This window comes from Equus caballus, chromosome 16 (genome assembly GCF_041296265.1).
Source record: "Equus caballus isolate H_3958 breed thoroughbred chromosome 16, TB-T2T, whole genome shotgun sequence".
Classification (NCBI taxonomy): domain Eukaryota; kingdom Metazoa; phylum Chordata; class Mammalia; order Perissodactyla; family Equidae; genus Equus; species Equus caballus.
In genome coordinates, this window is record NC_091699.1 from 55,418,381 (window position 1) to 55,430,288 (window position 11,908).

An 11,908-nucleotide genomic window follows, 5' to 3' on the forward strand; every position below is an offset into this window, starting at 1 on the left:
AAATATACTTTTTTAAAATCAAAATATGTTATTTCTGCCAAAATGTAAGAGATTTATTATTTTATTAAATATTATTAAATAAATATTTTTAAATTTCTGAGTTTGAATTGCAGATATGATAAGGATCAATAGCTATAGCACACATAAGTAAAAGCTCTTTGGGGTCTTCAATAATTTTTAAGAGTGTGAAGACATCCTGAGACCAAAATGTTTGAGAACCTCTGGTCTCTATTATGTCTTAGAACTTCTGGCATCACAACACAATATATCACTGTTGAGCCCAGTTTTCAGTTAATCAGCTAAGAAAATAGACAAGATTCTAAATTCAACTGATGTAATTTACAATCCATAGGGTTAAATGTTTGTGGGTTTTTTTTTTAATTTAAATATTGTAGCTTTGAAGTAAGAGATTCTTTTGTCACAGTCACATAGATTCCCTAGGTTTTATTCCATGCTTCCAAACAAGAATTTAGGACTTAACACTCTCTAGCCCATTCGAAGAAGCTGTCTCAAGTTGTGGGTCTTAATGCTTTGTGCTTTATGTGAGATGTGTATGTGTGTGTGTGTCCTGCAGCAATCACTTGTTACTCTAAAGCCTTTTTTTCTAATGGGTATTTATTCCAGGTGACTATAGTATATTTCTATCATTGTTTTCCCACTTTTTGCTATAGGTTGCCAAATTCCCATCCTTTAAAATGAACTAGAGTTCATTGCCTTTGTCCCCAGGCAGACCTGATGTCCACTCCAAGTTTCCTCTAAAATTTTAGGGTCTTTCTTTAGCCTGCATCTACCCTTGGTACCAATTTCCACATCAGTCACGGCTTTTAACCGCAAACAATAGAAATTGACTTTGATTAATTTAAGCAGAACAGAAATATATTGCAAAGATACTGGCCAGCTCACAGTTGTAATGGAAAGATTGGAGAACTGGGCTCAAAAAAACCCCAGAAAGGATAAAGGGAACCATAGGACTAGGGCTAGGGCTAGGGTTAGGGCTAAGGCTGGGGATAAGGTTATGGTTAGGTCTAGGGTTAGGGTTGGGGCTGGGCTCAGATTGGGGTTAGGGCTGAGGCTCAGGTAAGGCTAGTAGCAGAGTTATGTTTGAGATATGGCTAAAGTCAGAGTTACAATTGGGGCTGGGATTAGATTTAGGGCTAAGGTTAGGTCTCAGGTTGAAACAAAGTCAGATTTAGGGTTATAGGTTGGGCTAAACTTATGGATTTTGTTAATTTTAGGACAAAAAGAGCCATAGGGATAGAGCTGGGGCTACATCTACTGGTATAATTAGGATCAGAGTTAAGGTTAGTGTAAGGCTCACATGCTCTTGACGTCTCACCCAAGTTTTCTTTACCTGGCTGGTGCACTTATCCTCCACTTACTTCCTTCTCCTGAAATTTACTCTTATCTGAATAGTAACACGTCAACCCTGGAAATTAGGTTGCCTATTCCTAGTAGCCTGCAGCCAATCTTTGACTGCTACAGGTATTCAAAAGTGACACCCCTGCCTCAAGGTGGGACCAACTCTTGGGCTGTAATTTACGGTTCAGAGCTCCCAGTGGGTTCAGGCCAAATCTGATCTCCGGCTAGACCACATCCTTACTTAGCACTTCCCATGCCCTGTCCTGTTTCCCTCACTCCCCTCCTCCTACGAGCACTTCCTCAGTAAATCATATGCACAAGAACCCCCTTCTCAGGTTCTACTTCTAGGCAACTCAATCTAAGACAGTGAGCAATAACCCAACTATAAGGAGATTCCTGTTCAAAATTGACAATCATCCACAATGCCTATCTTGATAGAGAAAGAATACAAGATGCATAATTCCCACTGACTATATATCCCACTCCAGGGACAGTATTTCTCTATGTCCAGTAGGCTCTAGCAGGCAGAAGCCTATCTTTTTGTCCACTGCTTTGGACTTAGGAGCTAATGTTGTTCCTGACATATCGTAGACCCTCAATATATATTTGGGGAATGAATGGATATATGATATATATGATTCTTCTGATCCTGCTCCTAGACTGCTGTGGACTCCAAGAGAGTCACAATGCCAGACTTTTTCTCTCATCACAATTTGATGTTCTCCAGGCAGAGGCAGGCTCTCAGTGCAGCTCAGTGCTTCAGTGCCTCAACGCTAATTGATGCTCAGGCACATACACTCACTGCCTTGTCTTACCCATTGCCCCCTCTTTATGTTTTCATTGTCATCCTTGCCCCTTCATTCTCTGCAGACACTTTTTCTTTCTTTTGTATTATAAAATTTTAAAATGAAAATTATTAAGAACCATCTCTAAGTAGTTCAAAAATAGAGAGCTCAAAAGAGCAAAAGTAATAAGCTAGAAATAGACCTTAATGTGCATATTAAAAAACTGGTTTATAATGAAGGAGGCATCACAAATTTTTGAGGAAAGGGAGACTTTTAGCGCCGGGATAATTGGTTAATTATTCTAAGGAGGAATAAAGTTATAACCTAATTTTCTAATGTTCACCAAAATAAACTTCAGATGGATTAAATCATCTGATATAAAAACTGAAATAATAAAAATAGAAAAATAGGTGAATATTTAGTTTCCACATGGGAAATGCCTTTCTGAAGCTTAAAAATAATTTTTTAAAAATCACAAAGGAAATATTAAACCTTTGACACCACCATATCACATATGAATTTATCCTCAGGCAAAAAAATCAGAGATGTTTGCTGAGATAGAAGGATACGAACGTTCATTTCAGTGTCAACTATGTATCAGGAAAGAGGAAAGGAAACTGGCATTTTTTTCTGCACAAGGAGAACCTGCCTCTCCCTGCCCCTAGCAGAGACTGTTAGGGAGACTAGCCTAAAAACTTGGCCTAAGATTTGTAAGAGAAAACTCTAAATTTAAATAATCTGTTGACTCTTTGAATTGCTAAAGGTAAAAATCAGGAGTGGGTGACATTGTTTAGGCAAACTCCTTAATGACCTTGCTGATGATGAAAGATTAGATTAGGTCCCTTCTGTCTAGAGAGAGGTGCTTAAGGCTAGAGAGTTCAGGTGCTGCACCAGATAATATGATGACACAATTTTCCTCTGAAGACTGCGAAGAAAGTGGGTGGGGAGAGGGAGTACAGGACTGGGTAGAAAAGATGAGAAGGAAAAACAGGAAGAGCTATGGGCAGAGTCCTGGTGGGGAGGCATGGTTACTTGCGGGGGGACTTGCAGAACGTAGATGTGCCACGCTCCATTTTGTCCATTCAAATTATATATGTGTGTGCGTGTATAAAACATCCTCATATGTAATATATAATTTTAAAATGCACATTCATTTAAATTTTATGATGTACAGATAGAATAAATAGTACAGTTATATGGTTCCAAATTCAAATTGCGCAAAATACATCTCTTGTACCCAGTCCTGCTCTTGCCCGCTTCCCCTCCAGAGTCAGCAAGTACTGGTTTCTCATGTTTCCTGCAGGAGATGTTGGAGCTATTCTTTGCATATATAAGCAAACACCTACATATATTTTTGCTCTTCTTTTTTTCTCTCCACAAATGGCAGTATACTATACTCAGTACTAGGCATCTTGCTTTTTACCCTTAATAACTAGTTTGGGAGATATTTTCATATCAATATACAAAGAGCAAATTCATTTATAATTTGTTCAGCCTCCTACCGATGGACATTTGAGTTGCTGCCAATTTTTTTAAATTACAAACAAGGCTGCAACGAATACTTTTGTGCATATGTCATTTTGTAAATGCAAGAATATATCTGTTGGATAACTCTCTAGAAGTGGAATTGCTGGGTCAATGGGGATGTACATTGATGATTTTGATAAATATTGCCAAATTACTCTCCTATCAGAAACGGGAAAGTGCCTGCTCTCTAACACCCTTACCACCACCACATCTAACACTCAGTTTTAAGTTATTTCCTTTCTGTGCTATAATTTCCCTATTATTGCCGTATCTTCAGTAAAATCTGCTTCACACAGTAACATGGGCTTTGGGGAAGGAAGAAGAGGAAAGCACTGTCAGGTACACAAGGGGAAGTGGGGTCAGAAGTGAATAGGATGTGCTGGAGATGAGCTGGTGAGGAGGGACCAAGCGTTAAGGAATTTGTTGCAAGAAGGGACCAAAAAATATGATTTCCCTGGAAATCTAGTCCATCCTGGAGTTGCCACAGTATGTGCTATGGATGCTAGTGATTAAATTTGTTGTTAAACGAAAAAGACATGCCAGGAGGCCAGAAATTTTAAAGGCTCTTGGGTTAGTATTATAAGTTGAAAATCTCCCATCCCAGAGGGAAGTGGTGTCTGGCTCTTTCAGTGTATTCACAATAGCAAGCTGGTGCTGGAAGAATGACCATGCTCCCTCCCAGGCCTTCTGGAGTGACGGGATGCATCGGTCCTGAGGCTCCCAGACTCTGTCTCCAGGAGAATCCATTCCCTGAGCTGATAACCTGAGAGTGGAGTGCATCATATCTCAGGGAGGGCTGGAGACTCCGTGACACCATGGCCAGCTTCTGTGTCTAGTTCTCTGGGGAAATTACAACCCGGAAGAACAATGTGGAAATCATCTTCTGTCCTCTGAATTTTAACCCCTGGCTAGTGGATTTTCCCCCTTGTGTTTCACTCATTTCTGTTTTTATCTTCAGTATTGCTTTCCTTCTATTTCCATTGGGAACATTTTGTTGTTATTTTTCTAAGCTCATTGTCCTTGAAATAAACCCAACAGCAAATAATTGGCAAATCTACAACCATAAGGAGTAACTTCAAAACACCTTCCTCAGGAACTGGCAGAGCAAGCAGGAAAAGCAACATGAAAAGAGGATCTGGAAGCTTTGAGCATGTCAGGTAATAAGCTTGAAAATATGCATATGAAATTTCAAATACAACAGATAAGAAACATATCTTCTCTCTGAAGAAGACACTTTCTGCATTGTTTTAGTTTTCTCTGAGTTACTTTTATTGGTTTGCTTATTATAATCTCTTTCATGTTAGTGTTTCCTCAGATATCTTGATATCTGCTATGTGGTCATATGTAGGAGTAAGGCGCTAAAAGGCTCATTCACTGTTTATTGCACATTTGGGGGGTTTATTGATTAGTGAACTTCATTTCGTGGTGATAAGGCACCGAGACAGCTCTTTTATTGGGAGACCTTCCCCCTGCCAGACGTCAGTATTTTTTCTTGGGCAAATCTCTATCCCCAGTAAGGAACCTTCTAATCTTTTCACTGAAGATGAGAACACTAGTGCTGCCATCATTCTGAGCAGGAAAGCCTCATGGTTCCGAAGGCATCCTCAATTCTCCACTACTCAAGACTCTTTGTTCCTGTCATTTAGGAAGTATTTCCAAGTTTTATCTTAAAAGTAGAAGCCATTGCAGGGAGACACTGCTTAGGGTGGCCAGGTCATTTGGTGGTGGAAGGGGAATTCCTTTTATCCACTACCAAAAATGAGGATGAAATGCCCCAGGACTCACAGGTTAGTTGCTGAGTTGGGGTTATTTCTGCTACAGATCCTCTGCTTATCTGAAGCCAAGTGCTTTCTGTATTGCAGAAATGCCTCTGATTTTCCATCTGATGATGGTTCCCTTCCTTGCTCTTAAGTGCCATTATGGTTTAAATCTTGATACAGTCATTTCACTGAGGCTTTGGGAGGCTGCATGGTAAATTCACGTGTTCAGCTCCTCATCTCGAATCGTGAGTCCACATTATTTTGTGAGGACAGTTGTAGCCTTTCCCAAGTGTCTTATTTTGACTCCCTCCAGGTAGAAGCAGAGCGTCTTTCTTAGGTTCCCCAGTTGTCACAAGAGTATGTGAACTTCTCTTTAGCATGGGGCGGCATATTTAACTGGCTTTATGGAAGAGCTGCACTCCAGGTTATTGGCGAGTGTGGATAAACCTGGATTTATAACTCTTTTATCTTTAAAAGCTGTGACCTAAGTGTAGCAGTGTCTATGGAAGCGTCTCTGCTGATCTTCTACTCTGAAGGCTTCCCCAGACTAAACAGACCAAGAGGGCTGAGTGTTCACCCTCAGAAGCATATCCATTTCTGCAGAGGCAATGTTATTGAATCTGGTATGACAGGATGCTATCTTCTTATACGGAGTGACCAGGAAAAGGAATCCGCCTATGAATTCCTCACAGTGTTTATAATGGCACAGCTCTTCACAGCACACGTTGAAGACCCAGGGGATGCATTTCTTTCAGGAATAGTTAGATTTTTTTGTGACTAAATGGTTTGCTCTTACTTTGTAGCCAGTGAAGATTCTTACGGCTTTTCTCTCTTGTTAGCAGCTAGGATATGTAAAGCCCAATTTAGGGTCCACCCTGAGCACCTTCAGCCCTTCAGAGCCTTCCAAATATGTATTTTTTCGTTCTAACTTCTCTACAGAATTCAAATGAATTTTGTTTTCCCATCCTCTCAAACTTTTTTTTGCTAACTTTACATGTAGTATCACTACTATTTTGTAAGCTTCTCTGAATAAAGATAACTAATAAATGATTTTTTTCTCCTCTGCAACATATAACACAGTGCTTTGCCCAAAGAAGGAACTTCCTATGTGACTGAATGGAGAGATTCTTTATAATAATCTAGAGATGAGGAAGATGAGGCATAAGGTATTTCTGAGAGGAAGAGGTTGCCTGTGTAACTCAGCACTGGGTATCCTTTATGTCAGACTCATTCTTATCAGCTATAATGAGAATGAAAATCTAAAATTGAGGTGAAGGCAAAGGTCACCAAAAGTGCTCAGGAATTGAAGCATTCGAAGTACGACGTTTCAGCTCTCTGTCCTGCTCAAGAATCTAAACAGCACTCAATTGTTTTTTCATTTTGTTTTGTTTGGTGAGGAAGATTGGCACAGAGCTACATCTGTGCCAATCTTCCTCCATTCTGTATGTGGGATACCTCCACAGCATGGCTTGATGAGCAGTGTGTAGGTCCATGCCAGGGCTCCAGACTGGTGAAACCCTGGCTGCCGAAGTGGAGTGCACTAACTCCACCACTACGCCACCTGGCTGCTCCCGTTTTTTTTTTTTTTTTAATTAAGATTATGATAGTTAACAACCTTGTGAAATTACAGTTGTACATCATTATTAGCCATGTTGTTGGTGCACCACTTCACCCCTTGTGCCCTCCCCCACCCCCCCTTTCCCCTGGTAACTACCGATCAGTTCTCTTTGTCTATATGTTAACTACCACCTATGAGTGGAGTCATACAGACTTTGTCTTTTTCTGTCTTGGCTGCCCCCATTTTTTGTTTTTTGAAATTGAACTAACATCCAGATCTAACCTCTGGACCAGTGGTGATTACTGAGCCAGGTCCATGTACTCTCTAGCTTGTGTTTGTGTTATTGTCCTAAACCGTCTACTGCAGGAGTTCTTAAACTTTTCTGGGTCATTGGTACCTTTGATAATCTAATCAAACCCATGGACTCTCTAGCCAGAAAAATAGACATGCACACAAAATTTTTTTTTAAATTTTAATTTTTTTCGTATGTACATATTTCAAATTCTGGATACATTACATCATGTTCACCACCCGAACACTAATTATAGTGCATCCCCTCACATGTGAGCCTAATCACCCCTTTTGCCCTCCCCACTCCCCTCTTCCCCAATGGTAACCACCAGTCCAATCTCCAATGCTATGTGTTTTTTTTTTTTGGTCATTTTTATCTTCTACTTATGAGTGAGATCATATGGTATTTGACTTTCTCCCTCTGTCTTATTTCACTCAGCTTAATACCCTCAAGGTCCATCCATGTTGTCACAAATGGCCGGATTTCATCATTTCTTATGGCTGAGTAGTAGTCCATCGTGCACACAAAATTTTAACTGTCTTAGCAGGTGTACGTATTGCCTGGAAGCATCCAAGGAACCTAGGCTAAGAAGCACCAGTATTTGATACTGTTTCTGACATTAGCGCTGAGGCTATTTATCAAAACTTGGAATAAACTAGTTGATATTACGTCTTCATTAACTAGGGTGTTACCTATGAGGCAACATTTTTTTTGAGGAAGATCAGCCCTGAGCTAACATCTGCTGCCAACCCTCCACTTTTTGCTGAGGAAGACTGGCCCTGAGCTAACATCCATGCCCATCTTATGAGGAAAGTTTTTTCCACAGCAAAGCTGTTAAATACACAAAACTGACAATAATGGATAATGTAAGATTCCTGAGAAGGTAGGAAGGTTAGACGGCAAAGAATAGGTGTGATTCACCTGAGATCAGAGAGAGGCACAGTTCCTCTACACACATTTGCAAAGCATAGTTCCTGATTAGCAACATCTGCATCACCTGCAACTTGACAGAAAGGGAAAATTCTGGGCTTCATCCAGATCTACAGAATCAGTAGTTCCGTAGGTGGGGCCCAGAGATGTGTTTTAACAAGCGCTCCAGGTGACTCTGACGCTAAAGTTTAAGAATCACTGCACCAACTTGAACGGAAGGAAGAAGGGGGAGCTGGTGCTAACGCGACTGGTGGTTGGAATTGGAGGGCTCGGAGCTTTGAAAGTCATGAACAATCTGCTGGAGATCGGAAGATCTGTTCTGTTTTCTCACGTACAAGAAAGAAATCCATAGCCTTCTCTTTTCCAAAGGGTGAGGAACTCGAGGAGCCGGCTTCTGAGCCATTAGTTATCCAGACTATCGCCACGTCCATCTGAGCTCCGGAGGGCGTCAGAAACAAAAAGGATAGAAGAAAACGATGGGAGCGGGAAAAAATGACGAGGGCCAGTACTGCACAGCCCTAACGCATGCAGCAACACCCCAAACGGAACCCCTCCTACCGCCTGACATCCGAGTTCCCACGCCCAGATAGAGCGGACGAACGCTCCGTCACGGCCTACTTCCGGGCCCCAGCCAATAGGAACCGAAACTGCTCAGCCAGTCAGCGGCCTGCGCTCCTTCCGGCGTTCTGCGTGCTGCCCTGGAGACGGGCTGGGCGAATCCAAACGCGGAGGGGCGCTGAACTCGCCAGGCCCGACGCTGACGCGATGGATCTTGCCTCGCTCCAGCACATCCTGCCCCGGTCCAGGGTCGGTGGACCGGTCCTGAGGCTCGGGCGAGGCCGTTTGGGTTGAGGGTGGTGTCCTAGCGGCCTCACTTTCAGGCCCCAGCCAATAGGAACCGAAACTCCTCAGCCAGTCAGCGGCCTGCGCTCCTTCCGGCGTTCTGCGTGCTGCCCTGGAGACGGGGTGGGCGAGTCCAAACGCGGAGGGGCGCTAGAGCTGCACGGCCTGTCGCTGCTTCTGCGCGTCCGGTCTTGCTCCATTGCTTCGCCCCTGGCCTTTGGCCAGTGGACCCGTCCTGAGGGTGGGGGCCGAGACGCGCGCACTCGCGGGAGCCGTCCAGTGGATCGGCGGCTTCTTCCCACGGGGCGACCAGGTGAGGGGCACTGGCAGTTTTACGGGTCACGAATCTGAGTTTGTGTCTCCCTCAGCGGGCGCGAGAGAGACTGCAGGCCTGGAGGGACGCGACCTACCCACCCTCCCACCGTCCTGTGCCCCCCGCGCCCTCTCTCCGTCCGCCCCTCTCTTCCGGCTCTGCTTTGTGCTGGTGTTGAACTAAAAACCTCACACAACTTTCTGCGGCCTTCAGTTCAGGGCCCACGAGACACCTCTTCTAGGGCCTGGGTGCAGGGGGGATTCGAGGCTCTAGGGTTCAGGAGATATGCTTTATGCAAACCCCAAATTCAGAGTTTTCTCTCTTAAAACTGCGGCGGCGCTTCTCACGTTGTAAGACAGCCTCGCAGACTGATGTCCGTGGCCCCAAGGAGGTAGTGAAAACCGCCAGTTCGCTGGCTTCGAGCCGCTTGGAGTGGGGAGTGGGTGATAGGGATGGGGGCGGGGGGGGTGAGTGTTTACCTAGCTTCTCAGAGTGCACTTTCGAGGTCAGAGCAAGCTTAAAGCCTGCAGTTTGGTTTTTAAAGTGCTGCGAGGAAGAGCACCTGTTCAGTGCTTGTTATAGCGCCTGCCACCCTGTGGTTCTGAAGGTGAGAGTGTATCCGGAGGGTGAGTTAAAGCACAGATTCTGGCCCCACTTTCAGAGTTTCTGACTCAATAGGTCTGGGCTGGGGGTCAAGAATTTGCATTTCTATCAAGTTCGCAGGTCTTGCCCATGCTGTTAGTGCGGCAGTTAATGATCTGAAGGTTGGGATGATTGAGGGGAGGGTTCTGATCTTTACCAGCGTGCCCCTGTCACCTGGTCTGTTTCAGAGTTTGTCGAATGAATGCCCTGCATCCTGGATCTTAAAAGCCTTATTTACTCCTTTGTGATTTGCTCTGACTTCTGGCTTCTCAGATAATACCTAGGTGAACTTGTAGATTAGAAGAGCCTTAAAAGATGCATCACACTTTTAGAAAATGTGGAAGACTGAATTGTGGTGTCTGGGAATGCACACATGGGTGGGAAAACTATAAAGAAACGCGTGGAAGTGGTAACTATGAAGGTCAGTGAGTGATTACTTTTGGGGAGTAGGAGGAGTTGTGAGCGGGGTAGGCTCATGGAGGGGCTTATGGGGTGGCTGGCAAAGAGCTATTCTTGATCTGGGTGGTGATTACAAGGGCATCCCTCTTATAATAATTCATTAAACTATGATTGCCCAGCAATCTGTGTTTTAATTTGCCCTCCGGATGCATGCTCACGCTCATTAAACTATACATTTATTTTGTGGGTTTTCTGTATTTGTGTTTTATTTTACAATTTAAGAGGTTACAGGTTTTTAAAAACATGTTGGGAAGTCTAAGGTGAGGAACATCCTTGGAGTGAATCAAAAAGGATCTTAAAGTCATGGAATTTCAAACTTGAAAAATAACTTAGAAGATCATCTGATCCAATTCTTATTTTACTCCACAGAATCTGAGCCCCAGAGTGGGGAAGTGCTGAAAGTAATAAACCATCTTATCTAAGCAGACTTTATAATTGGTGCATTTTGTTAATTTCAACCTGCTAGTCTACTCAGATGCCTCTACTCAGTAAAAGACTGAGGAACTAATCTGGGCTGAATCAAATCGAAAATTTTAAGATTTTACTTAATTTTTTTTCCTGTGGTCTAAAACTTTGTTTTCACGGAATCATATTCCTCTTACATGAAAACTTTCTTCAACATCTTATCCTGATATATTGTAATCTAGCCAATTTGTGAACATTTAATTAGGGTCTCGTTATTTTTTTTCTGGCTTAATAGCTTGTCCATGTTAACATATGGTTAATTTAATCTTATTTTGGTTATGTTACATGTTATATTTTGTTGACCCCTTGCCACACAGTTTCTCCTGTTAAGGCTGCAGTTTGGTGAGTTGGGAGTCAGAACCGGTTCTTTTTTAATGACTGGGTTTTAGGGAGGAGAGGGATGTAGAAGGAACTTGGTAAAACTGATCGAAAGAAATAGATACTGTCTGTGCATTTTTTGTGTTTCCATTGATTCAAAGTCAAAATTCTCCCACATCTTTTCCACTTAGAATTTAAAAAATTTCACTGTCAGTAGTCTGATTTCTTCTGATTTGCTCTAGATAACTGGGTTTATAATCCAAATAACTAAATGTAATTACTAGCCTATAAATTTTTATAGTAGAGTTTTCCCATTTTGCAGTATGTTTTGATTTCATTGGAAGATGGAATCATAGAATTAGAATTATTCCTAGATTCTTAGATAACTTGTTCCTTATACCAGGTCGGAGGTCAGCAAACTACTGCCGATCAGCCGAATCTGGCTCTGCCTGTTTTTGTATGGCCTCCACCAAAGATGAATGAGTTCTGAAGATCTAATGTACATCACAGTGATTATAGTCAGCAGTAATGTATCATATACTTCAAAGTTGCTAAGATATAGATCTTAAATGTTTTCACCACAAAAAAGAAATAATTATTTGATGTGATAGAGGAGTTAACTAGTGCTGTGGTTACATATTACACATTAATATTGTA

At 42.4% G+C, this 11,908-nt stretch overlaps 1 protein-coding gene across 4 annotated transcripts in view; it reads left to right on the forward strand.

Annotated features, from left to right (window-relative positions):
• Positions 1–8,391: 8,391 nt before the first annotated feature.
• The window catches only part of ULK4 (unc-51 like kinase 4), a 513,120-nt gene continuing 509,603 nt past the window's right edge, over positions 8,392–11,908 (forward strand). For all 4 annotated transcript variants that reach the window (XM_001917025.6, XM_023620688.2, XM_070237944.1 and 1 more), the window contains exon 1: positions 8,392–9,367. The gene's annotated coding sequence lies outside the window, so the exon portion shown is untranslated. The remainder of the gene's footprint in view (positions 9,368–11,908) is intronic.